Source organism: Muntiacus reevesi, chromosome X (assembly GCF_963930625.1).
Source record: "Muntiacus reevesi chromosome X, mMunRee1.1, whole genome shotgun sequence".
In the NCBI taxonomy this organism is placed as follows: domain Eukaryota; kingdom Metazoa; phylum Chordata; class Mammalia; order Artiodactyla; family Cervidae; genus Muntiacus; species Muntiacus reevesi.
The window spans coordinates 140,936,300-140,963,047 of NC_089271.1; the positions used below are offsets into that span (position 1 = coordinate 140,936,300).

The window sequence follows — 26,748 nt, forward strand, 5'->3', positions numbered from 1 at the left end:
TGGGTGCTTTCTACGTGTGATGATCTGTCCTCTACCCTGAGGTTTCTTAATCTACGTTTTGCAATGTGTGTCATAGATGTTTGTTTATCAAACATAACTGACTCACACAGGACATAGCACTCTTTCCTAATCAGTGGCTCAAATATTTCTCATCTCCTGAACTTTTCCAGTCTTAAATTCCGATCTGAAATGAGGATATTTTGACTTTCACTTAACCTGATGATGCATTTTATTGTTGCAGGAAGATATTGGGTTTCAAAATCTTTCCCCCCCACCCACTTCATTTGTAGGAAAACATTACATGAAATGGTAAGGTGATTCTGCTCTGCCACCCATAGAGTCTCTTTCCAGGCACAAGACCTGGGAAACTCTGGGTCATTTCATTGCCAGGAGAGTATAACTAGCAACTTCAGTCCCTGATGAAGAATCCAGAGTTTATGATCTCTCTGGGAAGGGTTGTGTTACATTTAGGTACAGTATAGCATGAGGTTGTTTGTAATCTTGGGATTAACATAGAGCCAGTGGAAAGGAAAGGGTGAAGCTAGTCATCTCAGATGAGGGAAGCTGACGGTAGTCTTTGCATTAGCATTTATTTCCAATTCGGAAGATGTTCTCACATGAAAAACTGTCCTAGATAAGATAAAGGCTCTATCAAAATTTATGATCAGAGAACTTTACCAGAAAACTGATCTGTTCTGAACTATCTTAAGACTCATTTTTCATGTATTTATTACCTCTTGGCTATTTCTTTTTTGTTCATTTACAGGTGTACATTGCATCAGTGCTTTTCTTGGTTTTCTGTATTTGGTCTTTTAGCCCTAGGTCAGCTTGTGTATTTCCCAAAAAGCAGCAGCTTCTGCAAAATGCTGGGAAACAGGGTGGAGTATGGGGTGTGAAGGAGGGAAATGTGATGGAGGCTGAAAGGAACTTTTATGGTTAGTGTGTTCTATTCAACTAAGCTATCTCTCCCTCAACTGTTTTTCTCCAGTAGAATGTTAAAATATTGTATTCCTGCCAAAAAAATTTCTTAAACTCAAGTCCTACACAAAAGAAACGCCCTCTCTATCCTGAACTAAGCCGTATTTGTGTCTTATTTCAAGAATCATTATATTTAATTTAATTTAAAATTACCTTTGTGATTTTACAACAGAAAAGTACATATATTTGTTTTCCTATTGGGGTCTATTGATAAATGGGACTATCATTACAAATCATTGTTTTCAATTTCTTTTTAAAATCAGAGGAAAATTGTTAAGTTGATGTGAGTCAATTACCTTGAAGTGCATCATTTGATTCAATAAGTCTATATCTAGGAATTATTCTAACAAAATAATTAGGAAGACACAACAAAATCATTTACAGTACTGGGAAAATTTAAAAAACAACATAAATGTCTGGCAAAGAATAGGTAACTAATTAAATAAATTATGACTCTCATATGCTAGAATAGTCTGCAATCCTAAACATTATTTTTAAATAATTTTTAGCAAATGGGGGAGAGCTCATGTTATATGTCAAGTGAAAAAAGCACACAGTATCCAATTTTGGAAGAAATATGCATAAGACAAAACTGATAAAAATATATCAAAATATTAACAGTGGTTCTCCCAGGGCAGTAGAATTGTGGAATTAAACAGCACTCTTCATACATTTTTGGTGTTTTCTATACTTTCTATGATGAATAGTCATTACTTTCATAGAAAAATACAAACAGCTACCAAGCATTTTAATGAAAGCCAATTAAACAACAATGAGATGGCGTTACCTATCAGATTGGCAAGATTTTTAAATATTGATAATATTCAATGTTTTCAAGAATATAAGGAAAATGTTACTCTTATACACTCTAAGTAGGAGTATTAATTCATCTGGCCCTTTTGAAAGACAATTTGACAGTATCTTTTAAAATTTAGAATGCACATACTCTTTGACCCAGCATCATTTCCAATTATAGTGCTCCACTGTAGAGATGCTTGGACAAATACACAAAGCTATATGTATTGGAATATTAATTGGCATATTGTGAAAAATTAGAGAAAAATCCTGACTGTACATCAGTAGGGCTTTGGCTAACACATTATGGTAAATCCATACTATGGAATACCGTGTAACAGTGAAAAAAAGATGAGGTGTAATTCTTTAGATATCTATCTACATACAAATATAAAGACATGGGATAATGTTTGTGATGTATGATTATATGCATAAAGGCAACCTGTAGGGCAATATGCATAATCTCATTTTGAAAAAATAAGTATATGAATGTATCTGTGCACAACAAACATTTGGAATGATATATACCAGATTATTCATAGTTATCTCAGAAATTCTGTTACTTCATACACTTGAACCAAAGAAGTGAACATGCACTTTGTTTGTAAAAGAGTAATAATAATAAAGGGACAATCAGTGGAAAATGAGGCTTGCTGTGTGAAAATCTGATTTATTAATAGCCTTTCAGGAATATATTACAGTGGTATACAGCTACTAAGACTTTGGCCACCTTAACCTAGGGCCTAATCTGTACAATGGCTCAATAAAGAAACAGAATAGTCTCAGGGAAGGAATTGATTCATAAACTGATCTAGACTGCCATACCTGAATTCTTCCCAGTGGCAACAAAATCAGATTTGTTGAACTCTTTCATAACTATCATTGAAGTGAGCTTGCAGGGAGTTGAGGTTAGCCAGTGATGTTGAAATCTGCCTGCATAGGTGAATTAGATTCATATCATAGCTAAAAATGTCTATTCTAACCTATAAGTTAAATATTTTTTTAAAAATTCTGTGTGTTCACCTTCAAGGTATTTGCTTTAAATGTCCTTTCATAGGTGGGATTTTCCCTGGGTCTAATATAGAAATAGGATGTGTCCAAACCAGACTTGGCTTCTCTTCTAGATAGGTTTATGTGATAATGAGATGGACACTGGAAATTTTACTTATTCAACCATATGTACATTTCCTCTGGAATAATAATAGTATCCACCTCATAGGCTCATTGGGAAGGTAAAATGATGTAACACATGCAGTGTTTGTGGCAGTGCCTGGTACATACTAGGTACTCAATAGCTGGTGGCCATCATTATCCAACCAATTACTAAAGCTTTTCCATTTGAATAGTAATAACTTGGCCTGAACCAGGTGCTATATATGGTCTGAGTGAAGGAGACAGTTTTCTTATAGTATTTTAGTTTGATGAAGAATTGCTTTGAATGGAAGTTTGCCAGTTTAAGCAGAGTGAATATCTAGGTATAAAGATGGGGCTTGTCCATTTCATAGAAAGCAAAGGCACATTTAGAGGATTGAAAAGAATGGAGGCTGGCTTGTAGGTCAGAGAGTGATTTAGTGAATGAAAGTGAAGGTGGTGGTTGTAGACCACTTCAAAAGGGATTTAGCCCTTGGCTTTAAAGAAAGTCACTCAATAAATAGGAGAATCTGGAGAAAGACTGGTGGAGTGTAACGGAAGGATATGAGTTTTGGTTCTAGCTTTTTTTTTTCAAATCTGTAAAATGAGGAGGTCAAAGTTGGTAATGAATAGTCCCATTTTCTATATGCTTGCCATCACTTCAGTTCAGTTCAGTCACTCAGTCATGTCCAACTCTTTGTGACCCCATGGACTGCAGCACGCCAGGCCTCCCTGTCCATCACCAACTCCCAGAGTTTACTCAAACTCATCTCCATTGAGTTGGTGATGCCATCCAACCATCTCATCCTCTGTCGTACCCTTTTCCTCCCACCTTCAATCCTTCCCAGCATCAGGGTCTTTTCAAGTGAGTCAGTTCTTCATATCACATGGCCAAATTATTGGAGTTTCAGCCTTAGGATCTGTCCTGCTAATGAATATTCAGGACTGATCTCTTTTAGGATAGACTGGTTGGATCTCCTTGCAGTCCAAAGGACTCTCCAGAGTCTTCTCTAACACCACAGTTCAAAAGCATCAGTTCTTTGGTGCTCAGCTTTCTTTATATTCCAACTCTCACAACCATACATGACTACTGGAAAAACCATAGCTTTGACTAGATGGACCTTTGTTGGCAAAGTAATGTCTCTGCTTTTTAATATGCTGTCTAGGTTGGTCAAAGATTTTCTTCCAAGGAGTAAGCGTTTTTTTAATTTCATGGCTGCAGTCACCATCTGCAGTGATTTTGGAGCCCAAAAAAATAAAGTCTGTCATTGTTTCCATTGTTTCCCATCTATTTGCCATGAAGTGACAAGACCAGATGCCATGATCCTAGTCTTCTGAAAGTTGAGTTTTAAGCCAACATTTTCATGCTCCTCTTTCACTTTCATCAAGGGGCTCATAAGTATTTCTTCACTTTCTGCCATAAAGGTGGTGTCATCTGCATATCTGAAGTTATTGATATTTCTCCTGGCAATCTTGATTCCTGCTTGTGCTTCATCCAATCCAGCATTTCTCATGATGTACTCTGCATATATAAGTTAAATAAGCAGGGTGACAGTATACAGCCTTGACATACTCCTTTCCCGATTTGGAACCAGTCTGTTGTTCCATGTCCACTTCTAACTGTTGCTTCTTGACCTGCATACAGATTTCTCAGAAGGCAGGTCAGGTGGTCTGGTATTTCCATCTCTTTCAGAATTTTCCACAGTTTGTTGTGATCCACACAGTCGAAGTCTTTGGCATAGTCAATAAAGCAGAAATAGATGTTTTTCTGGAACTCTCTTGCTTTTTCGATGATCCAGAAGAAACATCTGATCTCTGATTTGATCTCTGATTCCTCTGCTTTTTCTAAATTGAGCTTGAACATCTGGAAGTTCATGGTTCACGTACTGCTGAAGTTTGGGTTGGAGAATTTTGAGCATTACTTTACTAGTGTGTGAGATGGGTACAGCTGTGCAGTGGTTTTTGAATATTCTTTGGCATTGCCTTTCTTTGGGATTGGGATGAAAACTGACCTTTTCCAGTCCTGTGGGCACTGCTGAGTTTTCCAAATTTGCTGACATATTGAGTGCAGCACTTTCATAGCATCATCTTTCAGAATTTGAAATAGCTCAACTGGAATTCCATCTCCTCAACTAGCTTTGTTCATAGTGATGCTTCCTAAGGCCCACTTTACTTCACATTCCAGAATGCCTGGCTCTAGGTGAGTGATCACACCATCATGATTATCTAGGTCATGAAGATCTTTTTTGTATAGTTCTTCTGTGTATTCTTGCCACCTCTTCTTAATATCTTCTGCTTCTGTTAGGTCCCTACCATTTCTGTCCTTTATTGTGCCCATCTTTGCATGGAATTTTCCCGTGGTATCTCTAATTTTCTTGCTTGCCATAATTTCTTGCTTCTTGGTTTATGCTTGTCATAAACCAGACATTTTATGAGCATGATTTCATTTAGCCCTCCCTCAGAAAAGCCTGTGGTACCATAATGAACGTGGTATCATTATTATCCTTGATTTACAGATGAGCAGGCTGATGCTCAGAAGAGGTTATGCAACTTGTCTAGAGGGGTCCAAGTCCAAAGCCCATAGAGTTTCTCTCCTGTTCATCTGACTCTATGTGACCTCCTGACTCCAGTAGTCAATGATTCCCAGTAAAGGACATTAAAAAAAAAACAAACTTTTGTTTAGTTATTTTGCCTGTGCTGGTCTTCACTGCTGCATGGGCTTTTCTCTAGTTGCAGCGAGGTGGGCCGGGGGGGGGGGGGCGGTGTGTGTGTGTGTGACTATTCTTCTTTGTGATGCACAGGTTTCTCATTGCAGCGGCTTCTCTTGTTGCAGAGCATGGGCTCTAGGGCACATAGGCTTCAGTAGTTGCGGCTCCTGGGCTCTAGAGCACTGACTATATTTGTGGCACATGGGCTTTAGTCGCTGTGTGGCATGTGAGAGCCTGCATGGAGAGATCAAAACTGTGTCTCCTGCATTGGCAAGCAGATTATTTACCATTGAGCCACCAGGGAAATCCCGAGTAAGGGGAAATCTGGACTTGTCTTTTAAGACTGGGTGTGTGCTGTAGGAAAAACTTTGACTCGTCATTTAAGAATGGGTAAAGAAATCAAATCTTCTTGCATGTGAAAAGGAAAGGAAAATAAAGATTTAAAGCAAGTTAAGATATTGATGACCTTTTGTACACATTGCTATATTCAAAATGGATAACCAACAAGGACCTACTGTATAGCACATAGAACTCTACTCAATGTTATGTGGCAGCCTAAATGGGAGGAGGGTTTAGGGGAGAATGGATACATGTATATGTATGGCTGAGTCCCTACACTGTTTACCTGAAATGACCACAATATTGTTAATTGGCTATACTCCAATAGAAAATGAAAAGTTTAAACTTTGAAGAATAAATAAAATAAAAAGGAAAATTCTAAAAAATGAAAAAGATATTGATGACCTTTCCCTCTAACATTACTAGGCTAGAATCACTACAGAAAATGGGCAAACTATACAAAAGGTAACTTTTTGCAAACTTGAGGACTACCACTGCACATTCAATTTGCCTCTGGCCTTATGGAAAAACATGAATATTTTGTTCTTTTTTTCTTTGTTTTTGGGAAGGTTGCAAAAGCAATTTGCGAGGATACTGCAGAGGATTTTATCTAGAGGGGATAGAATTCGTTTTTAAGAAGACAGAGTTAATGAGAGACACGGAAGTCAAATTTCATTAAAACCCTGCTGGGATTTGGTTTGGACTGCATGATCTTTACAGATGAATTTAGGAAGAATTGGGTTTTTACCGAGATTTCCCATCCAGATAAGTTCAGTATCTTTCCATTTGTTTTGTCTTTTCAATTAGTTTAAAAGCCAATGGAATGTACTAAAGTGACAAGAAATTGTGGTCTGAAAAGATAAAAGAGTTGTTTCTCAAAAAATGACATTAAATGTAGCTGCGATGGCTATGGTCATTTTTGAAAGGATTAGCTTAGGTTATTATTTATGTTCACAGTTAGATCAGCTTCTGTCTAGGTTTCTGATTTCACCAGTTTCAGACACGCCACTGAAGACAATATTTGGCTTGGTTATTGGGTCTAAAAAAAATAAGGTCTCATGAATGACAAAGCATAACATCACTTGGCTATACAAATATTATTATAAAGTCCTGCTGCTTGTAGTGAGACCAAAAAGGAAATTATTATTTTACAAACATGTGAAGTATGTTTAACATGCAAAGGCTTGTTACACAGTCAATGAAGAACAGTTGTTTTCTGCCCTTCCATAAATAACTAATGCCAAGAGCAGCCTGGCTATCTGTTTCAGCTTCTTGTTACAGGAGAGTAAAATGGGCAAGGTCTAAATATCAGTACCTGCTAACAGAGCTGTCCTGTAAATTCTGTTTGCCTTCAGTTTAATTTCCGTGCTTTCAGTGCTTTTTATGCTGTATGTTGAATCTGTCAATTGCCCTGTACATTTTCCTAACTTTTCTCCATGTTCATATGTTTCTCTCTTCTGTTTCTAATTGGACTGGTTGTCCTGGGTAAAACTTATTACCTAGGGAGCCTGATGTAGTTGCAAGCACCCTGGTCTGGGAATCATAATTGTGATGGGAAATCCAGGCTCTGCTACTGGTTAGTTGTATGTCTAGACAAGTCGTTTAACCTGCATCTGTTTCTCTATCTGTAAAATAGGGATAATAATTCCATGTCTTCCAAACTAGTAAACAATGATGCAAATATTCTCTCTAAAATGTCTGACAGGTGGCTTGGGGGATGTTTTGCTTCTGGGTAGTACACTTCCAGAGGGTTTCTGATGACAAGAAATTAAGCAAAGTTTATTTTGACCTTGAAAAAGTGAAAAAAGAGCAGCTAGAAACAGCGTGGATACACTTGGTTTCCTTTTTGGAGATCATTCTATCCTCTTCGTCCTGAGTGTGGATAACTAGAGAGGAAAAGGCAGATGATAAAGGTAGCCAGAACTGTTAGCTTGAATGACTAGCATGTGATAAAGATCTTGAAAATTCAACTAGTTTCTTGGTCTGATAAATATATCTGTATTTACAGACATGCTTATATATAGGTATGTACATGCACAGATTCATACATACAAACAAAAACTGATAGCTTCAGGCTCTTTCCTTTACACCTTCTAAAGCTGGAGGAACTTTAGCAACCTACGACTGACTCAGTGTTCAGAAAAAATTACCCAATTGAAAAATTCTGGGCTAAATGCCTGCTAGTAAAGGAAATTGACAGAAGTATGTACTTTCATTACGAGTTTTTTTTTTTTTTTTTTCATTTTGGTCTGATTTATGTGGTCTATTGGGTCTGTTCTCTGTGTTTTCATTCCATCACTAGACACTAAGTTTGTTGAGGGCAGGGATGATCATTTGTTTGATTTCATTTGTGTTTGCTATACTTGACAGTGCTCTGTACACTGTTGGTGCCCAGTGAATTTTATAGCTGACAAATGATTACTTATTTCTGGTATTACAACAAGATCTCATAAATAAACATGACAATTAAACTTGTTGTTTGAAGTCTTGAACTTTCTAGGTCAGTCTTGAAAAAAAGAAGTTATATGACTGCCATAGCAATATTCATAGGCATATTATATATAAGTGGGTGGGCCTGTTGAAAATTGGATGAGTAATCCCACTTCAAAGAAGTAACATATAAAGTCTGCAGCTCTCAGCTCTCCAATTGCGGGCTTCCAACCACCTATAGTGTCACCTGAGATGCTTATTAAAGATTCAAATTTCTCAGCCCCACTCAGATGCAGGTATCCATATTTTAACAAGCACCCCAGATGATTCAGATGCATACTAAAGTCTAAGAACAACTCTGGCCTGTAATCTGAGTTGGACACACACACACACACACACACACACACACACACACAAACATACAAGCATTGTTACCTCCCATAATTATATGGGAAAATGAAAAACAGTGAAATGACATGTCCATGCCTAGCAAGAAAAGGAAGCTAGTCCTCCATTAAATATCAGGGAACTGAAAGAATACTGGCATTTTCTTTCTTTTGGTGATATATTCTTGGCAGTTTGTCGTGGCTTATTTACAATTACGGTCTCTTTTGAAGCTCCAAGACAGTTCGCCAGCATTTTATTTTTAACAGCAGTTTCTTGAATCTCTTGGGAAGATTATTTGTAGGACTGGCTCAGAAGCAACGATTAGGGCCAGTAAGATGTCACAGTGCTGCGGTGACATTTCCTTATCGGTTGTGAGCTCTTTTTGCCACGACACCATCGTAGAAACACAAGGCATAAAGCGAAAACCCTGCATTCTTGTGATATTTCATAAGTGGGGGTGGCTGTATGGGGTCTTAACGCAGTGAGGCGCGATAAAGGTGCAAGAGAGGCGTTAGGTGGGGCTTGGAGGGGCAGGATGTCTTCGGCAAAGAACGTTAAGATCTCTCTCTAAAGAGTAGTGAAGTCCGAAGATGCGTATCTTGAAAGGGCAGCTGGAATATGCCCCGAGGGGAACTTTCATTCTGGGGTGGAGTCCTGGGAAAGCGAGCGCAGGTGCGGGCGTGGGCCTGTGGGGTAGCTCGCTAAAATCAGATAAGCGCCGGAACCTCCCGAAAGCACGCTCCATCACCTGCGGCGGGTGCGGGAGCTGGACCCTAAGGCAAACCCGCGGGGAGCCGTTAGCCAACTCGGTTCCCCCGCACCTCCCCTCCGCCCCCCGCGTTCTAACGGCCCTCGCCGCCCCTCCTTTTCGGCTGACGTCGGGGTGAGCGGAGGCGGGAGCGTGGGTGGGCTGAGCGGGCCGTCGCCCGCGATTCGGCCGGCTGTGCCACACCACCGCGCGCCCCCGCTCCGCCCGCCCCTCCGGGCGCGTCTTTTCCGGGCCCGCGCGCCGCTGCGCCTCGCCCCGCCTCCGCTGGCCCTCCGGGCGCGCGCGCGCTGCTGCGGCTTTTTCTCCGGCCTCCGCGGCGCGCCCCTCCTCGTCCCGGCGCTAGCGGGCACGCGGCTCCTTTCCGCCTGCTTCTAGAGTGCCGAGCGCCCGCCGGCTGCGATCTCGCCGCAGGCAGCGCCTCGGGTAAGTAGCCGTAACCTGCGAGGCTCCGGCCCCGGCACCCCTATCCCGTTGCTATGGCCCGGGCCCCCCGCTCTGGCCGCGCCACCGTCCCACACCTGAGCCCGGAGGACGTGGGGTGGGGGGACGTTCCTGTTCCCGAAATCCGTTCGGTTTCTTCTAGAGCCTGGGAGATTTACCCGCCCGCCTCCTCCGGGGCCGGGAAGATTTCCCGAGATGCCGGTATCGTCTCCTTTGCTGAGGGTCTTCGAGACCCTGGTCTGCCTCTTCATGCCGCTTAACCCCCCCCCCCCCCAGGGCCAAAAGCTCTTCCAGATCGTGGTGCTAGGCTTTGCCATGACCTTTCCCCAATGAGCACACCAGGGACTCGCCAGACCTCCAAACGACCTTTAGGACGCCCCCGGACCTCAACTCCATTTTGTCCGTTTCGAGTCGCTCTATATCTGAGAGCTTGGGACTCTTTCTGGCTCTAGAAGCATCCGCCCTTCGAATTTGAAGGATGCCCTAGCTTCCGATATCCTCTTAGCTTCCTATCTTTAGGTAGGTTAGAAAACGACTGGTTTCTAGCAGGAGCATGCTCGTGTTTTTTCCTCTCCTACCTATCTACATCCCTGCCCTCCGTGGGTGCTGTATATTTAGCATCAGCTTTATTCACTTCCTCTTCCTCTCATTCGAGTGCCCTACAGAAAGAACTGTGGTCGATGTCTATAGCACTGAGAAAAATAGAGGAGAATATGATTCACTGCCTAACCCCCATTAAGGGGTTACATATTTGAAATAAGACGTCATTTCTCCTCTTCACTCCAGCATCTCCTCTTTCAAAGGCATTTTTTCCACCCTCTTGAAATGACTTTGCTCTAATCGCTCTTTTCACGTTAAAAGAATCAATCATCGCTCTAAGAAACAACGGCGAAATGGCATTTAAATGAGTCCCTCTGAAAAAGTAAGCAGTCTGCTCTATTGCTTAATGGTTTAATCAACGCCTCAGTTAGCTCATTTACAAAATTGAGGATGTTGAACGAAGGTTCCTTCTAGTATTTTGATTTTAAGACCTGTGAATTCACGGTTAGTATTGTAACGTGTTGCAGCGTAAGGGAGATTTAACCTGATGAAATCCACGTTTCCCGGTAGTTGCTTGTCGCATTAGGTTTTCTTTTATATTACTTCTAACAAATCCTTTTAATTGCTCTTGATGCGTAAGTTTGTAAGCAGAGTTCCAATGACTACTGTCAATGAGCGTATCAATTAAGATTTGCATAGTGTGAGGCCTCTTCCTTGAATTGTAAAATAGCTCATCTTTTAGATTGAAAAGAAGTGTGAAACACCTAAAACTCCTGTAAGAATTAACGCCCTCTCTGCCATTTTGGCAGAGGATGAAACACTGAACTGTTACTCTTCTCCCAACGTAGAATAAAGTACCTTACTGTTCTGATAGAAGTAATTTGACACCTAAAAATCCACAGAAGGTGTAATGCAACAATAAACATCTTGAATAAATTCAATTTTCCCCCCTAAAGCCCCGATTTTAAAAGTAAGTGATTCAGAAGAACATTTTTGAGTGTTTTGGATAGGGGCAGGATGGGTGGAGAAAGGAGAGGCTTGCCTAATTCCGTGGGAAGAGAAATGAATTGGGACTCTGGAGAAGCTGACGTGCAGTTCCAGTGCTATCTAAATGTATAACCTTGAACAAGTTACTTTACTTCACTTCTGTAAAAGAGTCTTGATGTCGTCAGAATAATCTGCATAAGTCCCCTAATTTGACAATACATATCTGTCACAGTTTGCGTTAAGGCTGTGCCGTAAATCATTAATTAAGTCCTTAGTTATTTAGAACGTTTTTCTCAAAGATCTGCTTATATTAGTTCCAATCTATATATGCATAATTCTTAATTCATCCATATCAAATGAATTACTCTCTGTGAAAGTCTGTATATTGGGAAGCATTCTACAAAAGTCAGGTATTGTTCACTTCAGCTTGCAAGTAAAGGGTATGCATACCACACTTTATTTTTCTTTAAAGGTTCAAGGCTTTTAAGAAATTTGTATGGGAATGTATACAGACTGCCTTGTACCTGTAATTGGCTAGGTAATTTGAAAAGAATATGCAAGCATCTCATTCATTCATTCGTTTGTTCCTTCATTCAACTTATCTCACTCCTCCATCTGTCATTTATTTTGTGCCAAGCCTCTAGGGTATGATGGTTGAGAAGACAATCCTTTCCCTCCAAGGTTTAATTTTATCGTCCAGGATGGAGGCGATGGTGGTGAGGGTTGTGGAGAGGTAGTTTTGTGTGTCAGTTTATTTTTATTAACAACAGTCAAATCAGGGACATAAAATCCTGGGGAAGTTAAGGCTCCACAGGGGAGGAGGAGATAATTGTGCTAATTGTAGCCTGTAGACTCTCTTCTTGGTGTTCCTTTTTTTCCTTTCCATTCCTTGACTTTCAATTACTGAGACTTTAGCAAAAATGAAAGGTTTGTTTTTCTCACTCCTGCTGTTGACTGGTTTTATATATTCCTTTTATTTGTTTCTCTTTTAGCTGTTTAAGATAGTTGTACATTCTCATACAATTGTAAAAAACAATACCCTTTAATTTTCTTAGCGGTAACATCTGGCATAACTGTAGCATAATATCACAAGGAGATTGAAACAGGTACAATCCAGCCACCTGATTCAGAGATCTCCCGTTTTACATGCACTCACTTGGGTGTGTGTACTTAGTTCTGTGGGCTTCTCTATAGGCAATATACAGAGGCAATATATAGTGATAAAGAATCCGCCTGCCAATGCAGGAGACGTGGGTTTGATCCCTGGGTCAGGAAGATTCTCTGGAGAAGGAGATAGCAACCCACTCCATGTTTCTTGCCTGGAAAATCCCATGGACAGAGGAGCCTGGCCAGCTACAGTCCATGGGGTTGCAAAAGAGTTGGGTACAACTTGGTGACTAAACAACAACAGTTTGGCTCTATGCAGTGTTAGCACAAGTGTAAGTTCCTGTAACCACCACCACAGTCAAGATACAGAACAGTTCCATCACCCCAAAGGTCTCTGATGTCCTTTTATAGCCATCTCACTCCCTCCCTGACCTCCTGGCAACCCCTAATGTGTTTTCTTTGCCTGGTTGATGTTTTTTCACTCAGTGTAATTGTGTGGAGATTCTTGCAGGGAATATATTTTGTATCAATAGTTCTTCTCATTCTTGAGTCGTATTCCACGCTGTGGATGTATTATAGTTTAATCATTCACCCATTGAAGGACATCTGGTTCTTTCTTGTACTTTGTAACCCGTTATGAATAAAGCTCCTATGAACAGTTATGTACTGGGTTTTGTATGAACGTAAATTTTCATTTCTCTAGGATAATTGCCCAAGAGTGCAATTGATGCTTGTGTGGATGTTTAGTAAGGAACTGCCGAACTGCTTTCCAGAGTGATTGTGCCATTTTATATTCCCTCAGCAATGCATGAATGGTTCCCATCTTTGCCAGCACTTGGAGTTGCTACTATTTTTTATTTTTAGCCATTCTGATAGATATATATTCGGTGATATCTTGTCATGGTTTTAATTTGCATTTCCCTAATGGCTATGATGTTGGATATCTTTTCATATCTCTGTATTTTCATCAGTGAAATGTATGTTCATGTCTTTTCTCCATTCTCTAGTTGGATTTTTTTTTTTTTTTTACTGTTCTGAGAGTTCTTTATATAATTCTCAATACTAGTGCTTTGTTGGCCATGTGGTTTGCAAATATCTTCTCCCAGACTGCAGCTTACGTTTTTGTCCTCTTCATAGGCGAGTTTCACAGAATAAAAGTCTTTAATTTTGATGAGGTCCAGTTTGTCAGTTTTCCCTCTTATGGATAGTGTGAAGGAATCTTATGTACCTTTGTTATTTAATTTTATTCCTTGCTGTTCTGTATAACATCCAGTATTTCTGTAAGCATTGTGAGCATGTTTTTTTCTTTGAGCATTCCTAGAGCTCAGATGTATTCTTCAAACAAGTGACCTTGATGGCTTAGAGTGTGAATCCATACTTATACATGTTCTCACTGGATTAAAATGGCTGCCATCCTTTTGTGCCTTAAAAGTATAATTTCTACCTTACCAGGCAGTCACCATAACATTAAAATTAATATTTTAAAATTAAGTAGATGCGTCATATGCCAAGGAGATTTTAAGTTTCACTTTCTAATTTTAAAATATTTTGGCAAAAGTGTGTAGTTTCTAATCAACATTTCTGGTAAGTAATCCAAAGAGAAAAAATTGAGTTCTCATTTAAATGTACTTTGAAAGTCTGCTTCTGCATTTTGAGTAGTGAAGTTGCGAATATGATGATAGATTTAGTAGGCTTGTTCTGCTCAGAATAATGAATAGAATGTTGAATTTGCCTGTCTAGACTGTATATTTTTCTTTTATAGTAGCTACTTAATATTCATTTTAATTATCTTTTAAAATAAGCATTAGGTTTAAGGTAGCTTACAAGTATTATTTTGAAAAATATATGTGCTCTTGTTTGAGAAGAACTTACAGGAAAAGCTTAGTGATTGATTTTTAAGAGTATTCATTTCTGTAAGGGGGCACTGAAATTGTTAATTGCCCCTTCAGTGTCACAATATTTGCTCAATAAATTTATAGCCAGGATAGTGGATTTCTAGTTGGAAGAGATCAGTCATTGGTGTAAGACAATGGTGGGTAAAATACTGCCTGTGACCAAATCCTGCCCACCACCTGTTTTTGTAAATAAAGTTCTGTTGGAATACAGGCACATCCATTCATTTATGTGTTGTTTGGCTGCATTCAAAATACAGTGTCAGAGTTGAAACAGAGAACTTAAGGGCCCTAAAAGTCAATTTACTCTCTGGTCCTTTATACAAAAAGTTTGCCCAGAGATAAAGCAACCTTATAACAAGTTATTGAGTCTCTATGCTTTAAAGGTAATTTAACAAATGTTACCTTGACATTTAGTATCTTTTAGGTATATTTCCATGTGGAAATTGTGGTTTGGAAGAGTGTATTCATTTTCTTTATTGTGTCCAAAGGCACTGATCTAGAGGCAGTGTTAAGGAACAGATGGAGAGTTGGAAAAGTTAATTTTGTTGTTTTTGTCAAGTGTGGGCTATTTCAGTGTAAATGTCAGTTTGTAAGTTTGGCAACTGGTGAGATTCAGAAGCAGGCCTATCTAGTCGCCATATCCTTTGGAGATTCTGTTGTGTGCCGGAGTGGTAATGACAGAGCCAGGTATGGCAGTTCTGTTGCTCCTCCTCCCAAAGTTACTGTGATCTTTAGATACATAGTAGTTTGAGCCTGTCAAGCTGAACTTAAGACTGTTTGTTTATTATTTTGTGTGCACAAATTCCTTTTGTAAGTTAGAAGTTCATACTTAAGGCTGAAAATGGAAATTGTGTTTGGACTGTTTCACTATATATTTGGAAAGAAATGGGTCCCTGCCTCACATCATACTCCAAAATAAGTTAAAGCTGTCTTTTAAAAAAATCTATGTATATATTTTAAAAACTTCTGGAAAGCACAACACACTGTAACAAAGTTGAAAAGTCATATGACAGGCTGGAGGAAAATAATTTTTATATATGCCATGGAATCTTTTATTGACTTCCACTTGACTGACCCACCATATTAAATGATATTCGTTTGTTTTGTAAAACACACTATGAACTGAACACTTGCTATTAGTAGATTGGTATCTGATATGCCAGACTTGTGAACCCACCAGTACAACAGATCCTTTTATTACTGAATTATTATGAATTAAATAATTAAAAATATGAATTATTATTTTATTATGAATTACTATGCTTGTTCTTGTTTTTGTAAATATGAAATTTATTTTCATATAATGATACAATCTGAGTAGTGAGGAATTGAAGTTCTTACTGAAAATTTACATATGAAATGATATGATGTCTGGGATTTGCTTCATATTATATAGGAGTTGAAGTGCAGAGTGCATAAAGATATGAAAGAAATAAAATTCAGCAAATACAGCTGATAGTTGAAGTTGGGGGATAGGTTTATTGTAACAAAACAAATGGTATATTTTGAAATGAGTTGATGAAAGCAAGTTGTAAGTGTATAATTAGGTGTGTGTAAGACAATGATAAAAGATTTGTATAAAATATATATGTAAATCTGAAGGGTTCTCCACTAATAGTTCCTTGCAAGTATCTTTTAAGTTCTTTGAAGTTCTGCATTATCTAAGAATTCAGTTTAAATTTCTTTACAGTCAGTGGGCCTGGAGTTAAAGAAAGGTTTTGGCTTCCTGGCCCTTTATCAAGAACTTGATGAATGAGTGTACATTTACCACTGATAAAATGAAGATAAAATGAAATGTTTGTCATGAGCATATTTTTTTTATGATTGTTCACCTTAGTTGACTTTTTAAATTAGCTAATTGTGTTCCAAATAAAATTAGGTTAAAAGGTTTCTACTATATAATATCTATGATATGTAAAGAGCTTCTACAGATCAATAAGTAAAAGGTACCTATTAGAAAAAGTGAGGGTTGTGAATTGGCCTTTTACAAAAAAAAGAAAAGAAATGGAAATAATGATTCAAAAAGAAAAGATGCTCAAATTCACTCTAGTAATTAGGGAAATGAAAACCAATTTTTTTTACCAAATACATTGGCAAAAACTGTAATATCCACTTTTAGAAAAGAATGAGCACTGTTATACACTTTAATGAGAGTGTGAATTGTGTAGCTTTTTGATAGAGTGCCAAAATCCTCTCATTTTTAAATGTGCATATATTTTTGACCCAGTAATTCTGTAGGAAGCTATTCTGGGTAAGTATTTGCACATTTGTATAAAAATATATACAAGATTTCAAAGCAATGAAGCTTGGTAACGGTGAAGACTTGGCAGCAACCTAAATGTCCATCAGAGGGGAATGACTTAAATAATAACGTGCTGTTCTGTGGAATAATATGAAACTATTAAAGGAAAGAAATCCCTTAGATCTATATAAATGGACATGGGAGTTCCAAAATATGTTGTTAAAGGGTGGAGGGAATTATATAACACTCCATATACCATGATTCCACTTATCTAAAAAAGACAAAACCTTGCCATGCATATGGATAATACAAAGAGGTTTGACTGATAGGCACCATGAATAGTTATCTCTAGGGCAAAAGGAAGGCATTATAGAGATACTTATACTTTTTACACTATACAATTCTATAATGCATTTTAATATATGATTATCCTTTTGATAGTAATTTTACAGATTCCTCATATGCAACATTACACATTGAAGGATATTTACAATGCATTTTCTTCATTGTGCTATATACGATAACATTGTGCTAGAAATGGGGTGAGTACCTTGTATTTAGAGAGTACTTAGTACTTTAACAAAGGAAGAACATTATTTTTAAAACTATTTGTATTTTCTGAATTTTCTGCACTGAAAATTTAAGTATAAAAAAGAATAAAAGCACCATAATCCCATACCCAGGGAGATCTATTGTCAACTTTTAGGCACACGTTTGTGTACATACATGTATGGACACTTGCATGCACACACACATGCATGTATGCAAACATATGTATCTTCTTTCTACAAAAGAAGGGTTCTTAGTGTACATACCGATTTGTAACTTGCTTCCTTTAACTGGACTCTATCTATACAGTGAGCATCTTTCATGATCGATAACCGTGAATAAGTGAAAAAGACATCCTAGTGGGAAAAAGAACAACCATGTGCCAGGTAAATGTAGTGTTCCACTTAAAATAACTGATTTCTGGGACAAACTATAATCTTCAAACAAAGTCATGGCCACCAAAAGTAAATAACCAATGAATGAAAAAATTCTCAATGTTAAACCAGTTCAGTTCTGTTTTGAATTTATGCACATGTTATTTAAGTTACTAGTAATGATGTATAAGTACAGTATATTAAAAGGTCATTAGGGATCTTTTGGGTGTGGTTTGGTTTTAATGAAGGTTTTAAAACTGAGCTTGAACAGTTATTTTGGTTCAAAGAAAAACCAACTGCTCTGACTAATTTTTGGTAAATGTGTGGGCGTAGTTGTGTTCTTTCACAGTTTATAAAAGTAAAGAAAATCTGGGTGTCTGTGGCAACATGAATCTTTGTCAATGGTATCTCAGTCTACAGCAAAATTGAACATTAAGAGAAGTGTGTTGCAGGACCAAGTTTGATTTATATAGTATGTATTCTGCTCATATTTCATCGAGAAGCATTCATAAAGCACATCTGCTATAGGCTCATTATAACCACTTATGGATTTATACTGTGGGATTTAAAGATGAAAAAACCTTACTTTATGATGAATTCAATAGAATATTTAACAAAAGACTATTCTACATTGTAGACAGTGGTGTTAATGTGATGGCCCAGTGTAGCTGCTCATATTTTTGTTATGGCGATTGAAATAGCATCCCCATTCTCCAAGGCCTTTCTGGAATTGATTTTGCAGCAAGATGATTTTTTTTCATAGGCACTGTGAAGTTAGAAGATTTTATAGGGGAGTAAAAATCCCATGGACAGAGGAGCCTGGCAGGCAACAGTCCATGAGGTTGCAGAGTCAGACACGACTGAGCCACTAAGCATGCACGCAGAATAGACTTTTCCCATTTCTCACTTGATTAATGATAGGTGCGTGTGAGATGAGACTATTAACAGAAGTATTTGAAACATTTATGGTGGCTTCTAGTGATTGTTAGAAGTTAAGGCAGTGGAAGGCATGGTGAAATACCTGTTTTCTCTTAGGTATTCTGCTTATTACCTTCAACATGTGCCTGAAGCATTCTAATACTGTTAAAAATAGAAATGACAGGGTTTTTGGAGGACCACTCCCCTGGGAGTACCTAGGTGATGTCGTAAAGAAAAGGTCAGCAAAAATGGGCAGAGCTGCTCCCTATGAAATGGTGATCATTCGTTTTTCTCAGAATATATTAGTCATTTCTGCTTTTGAAATGAACTGAAAGCTGAAAACTTCTTGCAGACAGGAAACAGGAACTTGGTTGAATGAGCTTAAAGTTCAGTTATGGCTTTGGAAACAGAAGAGAAGACACAGCTAGCACTAGTATCTCATGGGATGCATCCAAGTAAAAGGTGCTCTGTTCTCCATGACTGCTGAAGATGGTAAGTTGAGAAGTAGCTTAAAAGAATAGTTGAAAAACCGTAACTTGACTCAGGGGTGGAACTGAACAGAACTAGCCATAAATAACTGTCAGATGAATGTGTTTCAGACAAATAGAGTAGAAAAGAGAAAAGCAGGCCGGGATAATGGTATTCTTATACTTGGAACCGCAGAAACCTTCCGGATTTGGTCAATTGCAGGTTAGTCTAGAATGGTTTAAAGCCTTTGGTAAAATATTTGGGATTCCCTCTGTGCCCAGGCATTTCCTTACAGAAGTAGGTTAGAATATCTGTGAAGAAAGTGGTTTCCATACTCTGGAAACTAGAAAAGGCAGGGTTCAGGCTCACTATTTGGTGAATTATAGCGACCTGCAGATGGGAAAATGTGTAGTGTTTATTTCCCTCAGTAGAAAGAAATGTCAGTATTAGCATATTCATTCAAATATAGTTACATGTTATACATTTTTAGGCAAAATGAACTTGGAAGGATATTATACAACTCAGACTTTCCACCAGAAATTTTGGGATCCCTTTCCTTCGATTTTGTTTTTAGTGTCAAGTGTAAAGGCCAGGATTTTTATGTAGAAGCAGGTTTTTAATTTATGCCCTTATGTACATTAATTTTAATGTTCTCTTAATCACCAGGAGATCTTTGAGAATTAAACTGTTAATAAGGGAGTAGCTTTCTTTAGGAAGTATCCCCCCAAATAATTTACTTCTTTACAAGTAATTTTAGAAAAGACAACTGCAAAATGGAAACCTCCCTGGTGAATCTCGCTTTTCTGTTTTTTATTCTTGTTTTGAAATGGAGTTCCCCAACCTCACTATTCCAGTCTTTCTTTTAGGACTGAGTAGAATTGAATCAGCGATGATGATTCTCAACCCCAGAAGTACAAAGTGTTCACTGCAGTTGTAAAGACACGTGCACTAGTCCTGCTGGCTGACTTGAATCCTAGCTCAGTAGGGTCCTTTTGCTGTCACTGTAAGTATATGGAGTCTGCAAAGGAAGACTGTTCTACCTGGCTCTTGGGAAAAGAATATTCCAGTGCTCAGATAGCTCCCTAATCTCTGTCTTATGTCAGCGGTACCCTGCATTTGAGCCATTGTTCTTTGGTTATATGAAATGTTTGTGAGGAGTGATTGGCCTATGATTGCAGTGATATACATGTGGTGAAATGGCGGAGTTGTTCCTAACTCAACTTTCAGACCACTGATCTTTTTCTCATAAAGCCCCTAGCCCTTAAAGATTGTAGGGTGTTTTTTCTTTAAACTTCTTAGGGAGAAAGTGTGTTTCCCTGGTGGCCCAGTGGTGAAGAATCTGCCTGCCAATGCAAGAAGTCTCTTGGTTCCATCGCTGGGTTGGGAAGATCCCCTCGAGGAGGGCATGGCAACCCACTCCAGTATTCCTGCCTGGGAAATCCCATGGACAGAGGAGCCTGGCAGGCTACAGTCCATGGGGTCGCAAAAGTTGGACATGACTTAGCGGCTAAAAAACACAAGGAGGAAGTGCTTCCTGTTAATCTTGCTTCTAGTTGTTCTCAACTGATGAAGACTGTTGTCCACCTCCCTCCCTGCCTTTGATTGAAGGGTCATGTTGCTTAGGGCATTGCCCACAGGAAAGAGGAGGTGGATTCTATACTAAGGCATGACCAAAGGAGTGGGAGGTGGCTGTGAGCATACAGTCTCTAGCCAGAATGTACCTTGAGTTTTGAAAACTAGGAATCTCAGCTCCAGTTTGTAGTTTAAAGACATATTTTAGAAACCAGCTGTAGCCTGCTACTACTAAGTCACTTCAGTCATATCCGACTCTATGCGATCCCAGGGACGGGGGAGCCTGGTGGGCTGCCAGAACACTGGAGTGGGTTGCCATTTCCTTCTCCAATGCATGAAAGTGAAAAGTGAAAGTAAAGTCGCTCAGTCGTGTCCGACTCTTAGCAACCCCATGGACCGCAGCCTACCAGGCTCCTCCATCCATGGGATTTTCCAGGCAAGAGTACTGGAGTGGGGTGCCATTGCCTTCTCCGAGCTGTAGCCTATCGAATCCCTAAACTAAGAGAATATTGAGAAGCCTTGCAGTGTTTAATCTGATGATATCACAGTCCTCAGTGGAAATCTGCAAAATTGAGTCAAAATTCTATTTGTCTTCTTCAAATATGGGGTTGTTATGAAACACATATATGCTACTTTAATGACTTTTACGAGATGCACACAACTTATTTTGATGCAGCTAATTCTGGTTGAATTACTTTTCAACCTAGATTAGATTTCTTCACTCTTGCATCGTTTCTAGCTGTTGTGACACTAAGGTCATTTTATTTGTCTGGTCTCTTCAAGATGTCATAACATTTTGTCATGAGATTATGAGAAGTGTTTCTTCTGCTTTGAGAGGAGTGATTAGGAATCTGTTTAGGATGGAAAATCTATTCTTAGATTTGTTGCCTCTACTGCTTACCTCTACCTGCTGCATGAAAGAAAATCAATAGTGTCTCAAAGCCTCACAGTTACATATTTGAGTTACATAAAATTATTCTGTGGAATGATCTAAACTTTTAGAGTTTGTTTTGAGTTTGGTACTTGGCTGGGTCTGGGGCCATGTCTTGCTATTGCTTGACCTTAAATTTTTTTTTCTTTTTTTACTGGCACTGCCCCACTGCTGATGAAATATCAGGATGTTGTCTAGGTGGACTTGGCACCAGATGCCAAACCTTAGTACCTTTCTCTTCTATTTTCAGACATAGCAGCCCTGGAAACAATGAAATTGAGGTGCTGAAAGTATTTTGATAATATCTTTTCTTATTCTTTAAAAATCTGGCCTGTTACTGTCACACAACCATCAGACCTCAAGATGTGTGCTTAACGGAGAACGTTTGTTTTCAGAACCGCCTCTGTGTTGACCTTAGTTTTGCTTTTGAAGAAGAGTAAGCAGTGTATTGCCCCATGCAGTACATGAGAAAGCAAAGCGCTTTTACTGCTCCTCCTATTGTTTGCAAATGTTTCTAGGAGGATTGAATTATAACTTAACTTAAAGATGATACATTTTCGCTTAAAAATTTACAGAAATAACTGCAAAGGGATGTCTTAAGGCAGATTACATTGCAGATACAGCAAAAATTAATTGCTTTAGAGATAAATGGGTGATATCTACTAGTAGGGAATATCAACACTGTTGAAATTGCAGCAAGTTTCTGCTGACCTTTTTATGGGGATACATAATAGCCCTTTCTTAAGCAGTGTCCCATTGAGATGGGAAAGACTTCTGCTCTTCTTGGGAGTTCTTAGCACACTGGTGCTTCTTTTTAAATCTGTTTTTTGAAATTCTTGTTTTGGGTCTCATCTGCAGAAATACCTTATTGATGCATTTTCAATACTCAACTAATGAAACTTCCAGGTAACAAAACCTCGGTTGGGTGTGTTTTGCAATGGAACTGCCCTATTCCAAATTTTACACTTGCCAGAGTAGTATTATAACCAGAAAGCTTACAGCTTTTGTAACAGCTGGGTAGCAGTCTGCAGATGAAATTGATCAAAACCTTTTAGTTTTCTGTTTGTGTACTTCTGCTGCATTTTCCTTTCCTTTCTTTCTTTTCAGAACCTCACTTTCATCCTTTGGCTTTGCATAATTCTTCTTGTTCCAATATTTAAGGATTAAAAAAATACATTTTGAGCAAGCCAGCTGATCCCTAAGCAGTAACAGGTATAACTGGACAATTCTAGAGGGTAGCTATTATTATTAGCTTTTTATTAATAAAAGGTAAGATGATTATCTGATTGGGCATATCGGGTTGAGGGTTGACTCATGGGTGACCCTCCTTTCCTGTTACAGGTGCATGTCTGCTCTCTGTGTTAGTCTCATGGCCTCTTTTTATAAAATTTTTTTAAAGGTTTTTCTGATGTTGATCATTTTAAAAGTCTTTATTGGATTTATTACAATACTGCTTCTGTTTTATGTTGTGGTTTTTTGGCCACAAAGCATGCAGATCTTAGCTCCTGGATCAGAGGTTGAACCTGCACCCCCTGCATTGAAAGGCAGATTCTTAACCACTGGACCACCAGGAAAGTGCCTAGTCTAATGTCCTCTTAAACTGTTATCTGTTGAACACTAAGCTCCAGAAGGAGAGGGCATAGTAAATGTTCACTGGATTTTTCATGAATGAATGTATGTTCATGTACCTGTAGCTGCCTGGAATTTGACAACTAGAAATATTACAACTAAAAATATTACAAAAGAAAAGGGTTGGGACTTCCCTGGTGGTCCAGTGATTGAGAATCTGCCTGCCAATGCAGGAGACATGGGTTCGATCTCTGGTCTGAGAAGATCCCACATGCCATGGGGTAACTAACTAAGCTGGTGCCCAGCAACTACTGAGCCTTTGAGCCACAACTACTGAAGCCTATGGGCCTAGAGGCTATAGTCCATGCTCTGCAACAAGAGACGCCACGGCAATAAGTCCATGCACCACAACTAGAGAGTAGCCCCCACTCCGCTGTAACTAGAGAAAGCCCTAGTGCAGCAGTGATGATCGAGTGCAGACAAAAAGTAAATACATTTTTTAAATTAAAAAAAAAAAAGAAAATGATTGTTACTGGCTGTACTTACTTTTAATTCCTTCCCTCAAATGTTCTTATGGTGGTTGGTCTTCAGCAATGATGATTACAAAATCAAAGAAAATAGAGACTCAGCAATTTATTTCCGGCTTCAGTGAGTCTTTGCCCAATAGGGTAACTTCACTTTCATATTATGAAAGGCAATGCATATGTCATTAAGTCTTTACAGCTTTTGGTTATCATGCTAGAAGGCATAGCTTCTTCAAAGCTTCTATCTATAAAAGAAGTTTGATTCCACAATATTATTCTTTAAATGTAGGAATCTTTTTAACCAAATGGATTTTTTCTTCTAGGTTTAAAAGGCGTGATCTTAATACATGGCTTATTTTTTAAAATAAGTATTTCATGTTGAAATAATGTTAGATTTACAATGAATTTATGAAGATAGTTCTGATGTTCTGGATATCTTTTCCCCCAACTTCCCCTAAGGTTAACATTTTACATAACAGACAGTGGCACAGTACTCTACAGTATAGAATTTGTGTGGATTTCCCTAGTTTTCCTACCAAAGTCTTTGTTTTTCTTCCTGTTCCAGGATCCAAAATTGTTAGAAACATGTACGGATAAAAAGACAAAACAAAGTAAGGGTAACCCCCTACCCAGAGACATCTATGGAGATTTTTAGTATATATCCTTCCATATGCCCCCAAACATTTTGAATGCCCCTAAAACACTGGGTCTTAGAAAAGACCCTGATGCTGGAAAAGATTGAGGGCAGGAGGAGAAGAGGATGACAGAGGACAAAATGGTTGGATGGCTTTCCCGACTCAATGGCCATGAGTTTGAGCAAACTCTAGGAGATAGTGAAGAACATGGAAGCCTGGCATGCTGCAGTTCATGGGGTCGCAAAGTCAGACACGACTGAGTGAACAACAACAAAACACAAAATGTGTTTTATATACTGTTTTGTAATTGCTTTTACACTTAATATAGCGTTTACTTTTTTGGTGAACATGTTCCCATGTCTGCTATTTTTTAATATAATTTATTCCCTGTCCTGAGGGTTTTTTTTTTTTTTTTTTGTCATGTTATGTGGCTTGCAGAATCTTAGTTCCTCAACCAGGGATTGAACACATATCCTCAGCAGTGAAAGCACGGAGTCCTAACCACTGGGCTGCCAGAAAATTCCCTATCTTTAGTTATTTTGTTTCCATTTATTTGTTCAATTAACTCTTCATGATTAAAGAGAAACTATGCATGTATTCTCAACCTTTTTTCCCCCAACAAACCTGACAGATAGGACACTCTTATCAGTAACAGTGGCTCACTAAACTAGTGATTCTAAATAGATGTGTATTTGGTTGAACTGTTTGAAATTGCTGTTTTGGGAGGTATGTAACAGTTTTTTGACTATCAGCAATTTTATATGGCTCAACTTAAATTTTTTTTTTATTTAAGAAAAAATCTTTATTTGTATTTTGAAAAATTTCCGATAAAGATCATATTTGTTTACTAAGACAAAGTATATTCTTTATTTCCACTAAAAGTGGTTTAAGAGGGACTAAAGAAAAACTGCCAAAATCAATTCATGAGTGTATATTTTAAAATGTGGGATAATACCACCTAATAGTTTTTTGAAAAGCTTTCTAAGTCATTCTGTTTCCCTTCCTTCCTTCTCACTCCACTCAGAATCCCTGGCATCTCACTCTGAGATTCTCTGCATTTAGAATGATAAGCTGACTCTAAAAAATTTCACCAGGTAAAAGTGTTGACAAATCACCTTCCAGGTGTCTCTGATAAACACAACATCCTTCAGACCTATGCCTGTGTTAATGATACATGCAGAGAACTTGAAATCTGGTGAATTGCATCTGTCCATCAGTATGCTGAAAATAAGCTTCTGAGCATTTAAACTAAGCTCTGGAAGATGCAGGCTAATTGATGGCTCTGCCTCCTGGTTCCATATCTGTATTGGATAGCCAGGGGCACTGGCGCCACCCAGTGGTTCCTTGTAGACTCGCAGCTGATGTTGCTCTTAATGCTGCTGGTGCTGCTGCTGCTGCTACTGCTACTAAGTCGCTTCAGACCTGTCCGACTCTGTGCGACCCCGTAGACCCCGCAGCCCACCAGGCTCTCCCCGTCCCTGGGATTCTCCAGGCAGGAGTACTGGAGTGGGTTGCCATTGCCTTCTCCGCTCTTAATACTACTTTCACTTTTTTTTTCTTTCCTGTTTTTCCACGTTCATGGTCTCACCTTCCTTTGCTTCTCTCCATCTGTGCCAGTTGCACTAATGGATTTCATTTAGCCCAGCTGATGAGAATTGGAGCGGTACCCTAGCCATATAATTTTGCTGCGATATCCTTATGTCAGTAAAGGCTTTGGAATATGAGACATGAAATCATAGATGTAAACATACTGAACAGACTGTTACTTGCTCTGCTTGTGAAATCATTATTCCTACCCAGAATGGCCATAAAACTTGTATTCTGCCAGAATGTGGCATGTCTCGTGTTTAATTTCAAACTTCTCAATAGATGAGAGGAAGTATTCCTATACATCTCAGATATGAAGAGGCATACATTTCTGCCCAGAGTGAAAGATTTAAGTGGGAATTCATTCCTTGGTCCCCTTCCTCTTTAGCATGACTTGTTATTTCAGTCCAGAACTGTTTTATAAGCACCTACTGTGTACCTGTACTGTGCTGGGTTCTCGGGATTATAGCAGTGATGGGGACAGATATGACTTCTGTCTTTAAAGAGCTTATAGCCCAGCTGGGGAACAGAAACTTGAACACATTTAGGTGTTGTGCTCTATGAGCACTGGGAGGACAAACAGCAGAGGCACCTGACATAAAGTGGGGAGGTCAAGGAAGGTTTTTTAGAAGTGTCATTTAAACTAAGACCTAAAGGAAGCCAAGAAAAGGGAGAAGAGAATGTTCTTGGCAAAGAGAAAAGCGTGTGCTAGATGCAGAGGTGAGAGATTAAGCTTGGTGCTTTTGAGAACCTAAAAGAAGTTCGTGATGGCTGGAGCTGTGAGATCAGCTCATTTCAGTTTCACAGCAGTCCCGGGAGGTAGTAGTATTATTCCCTCCATTTCAGGGTTGTGGCAAATGAGGCGCAGAGGG

The 26,748-nt window shown here is 38.9% G+C and overlaps 1 protein-coding gene across 3 annotated transcripts in view; it reads left to right on the forward strand.

Annotated features, from left to right (window-relative positions):
* The first annotated feature begins 9,795 nt into the window (after window positions 1–9,795).
* Window positions 9,796–26,748, forward strand: part of ACSL4 (acyl-CoA synthetase long chain family member 4) — a 68,966-nt gene continuing 52,013 nt past the window's right edge. Inside the window, exon 1 of one of the 3 annotated variants that reach the window (XM_065916296.1) lies at window positions 9,796–9,960. The gene's annotated coding sequence lies outside the window, so the exon portion shown is untranslated. The remainder of the gene's footprint in view (window positions 9,961–26,748) is intronic. The other 2 variants (XM_065916298.1, XM_065916297.1) reach the window with 2 other exon arrangements.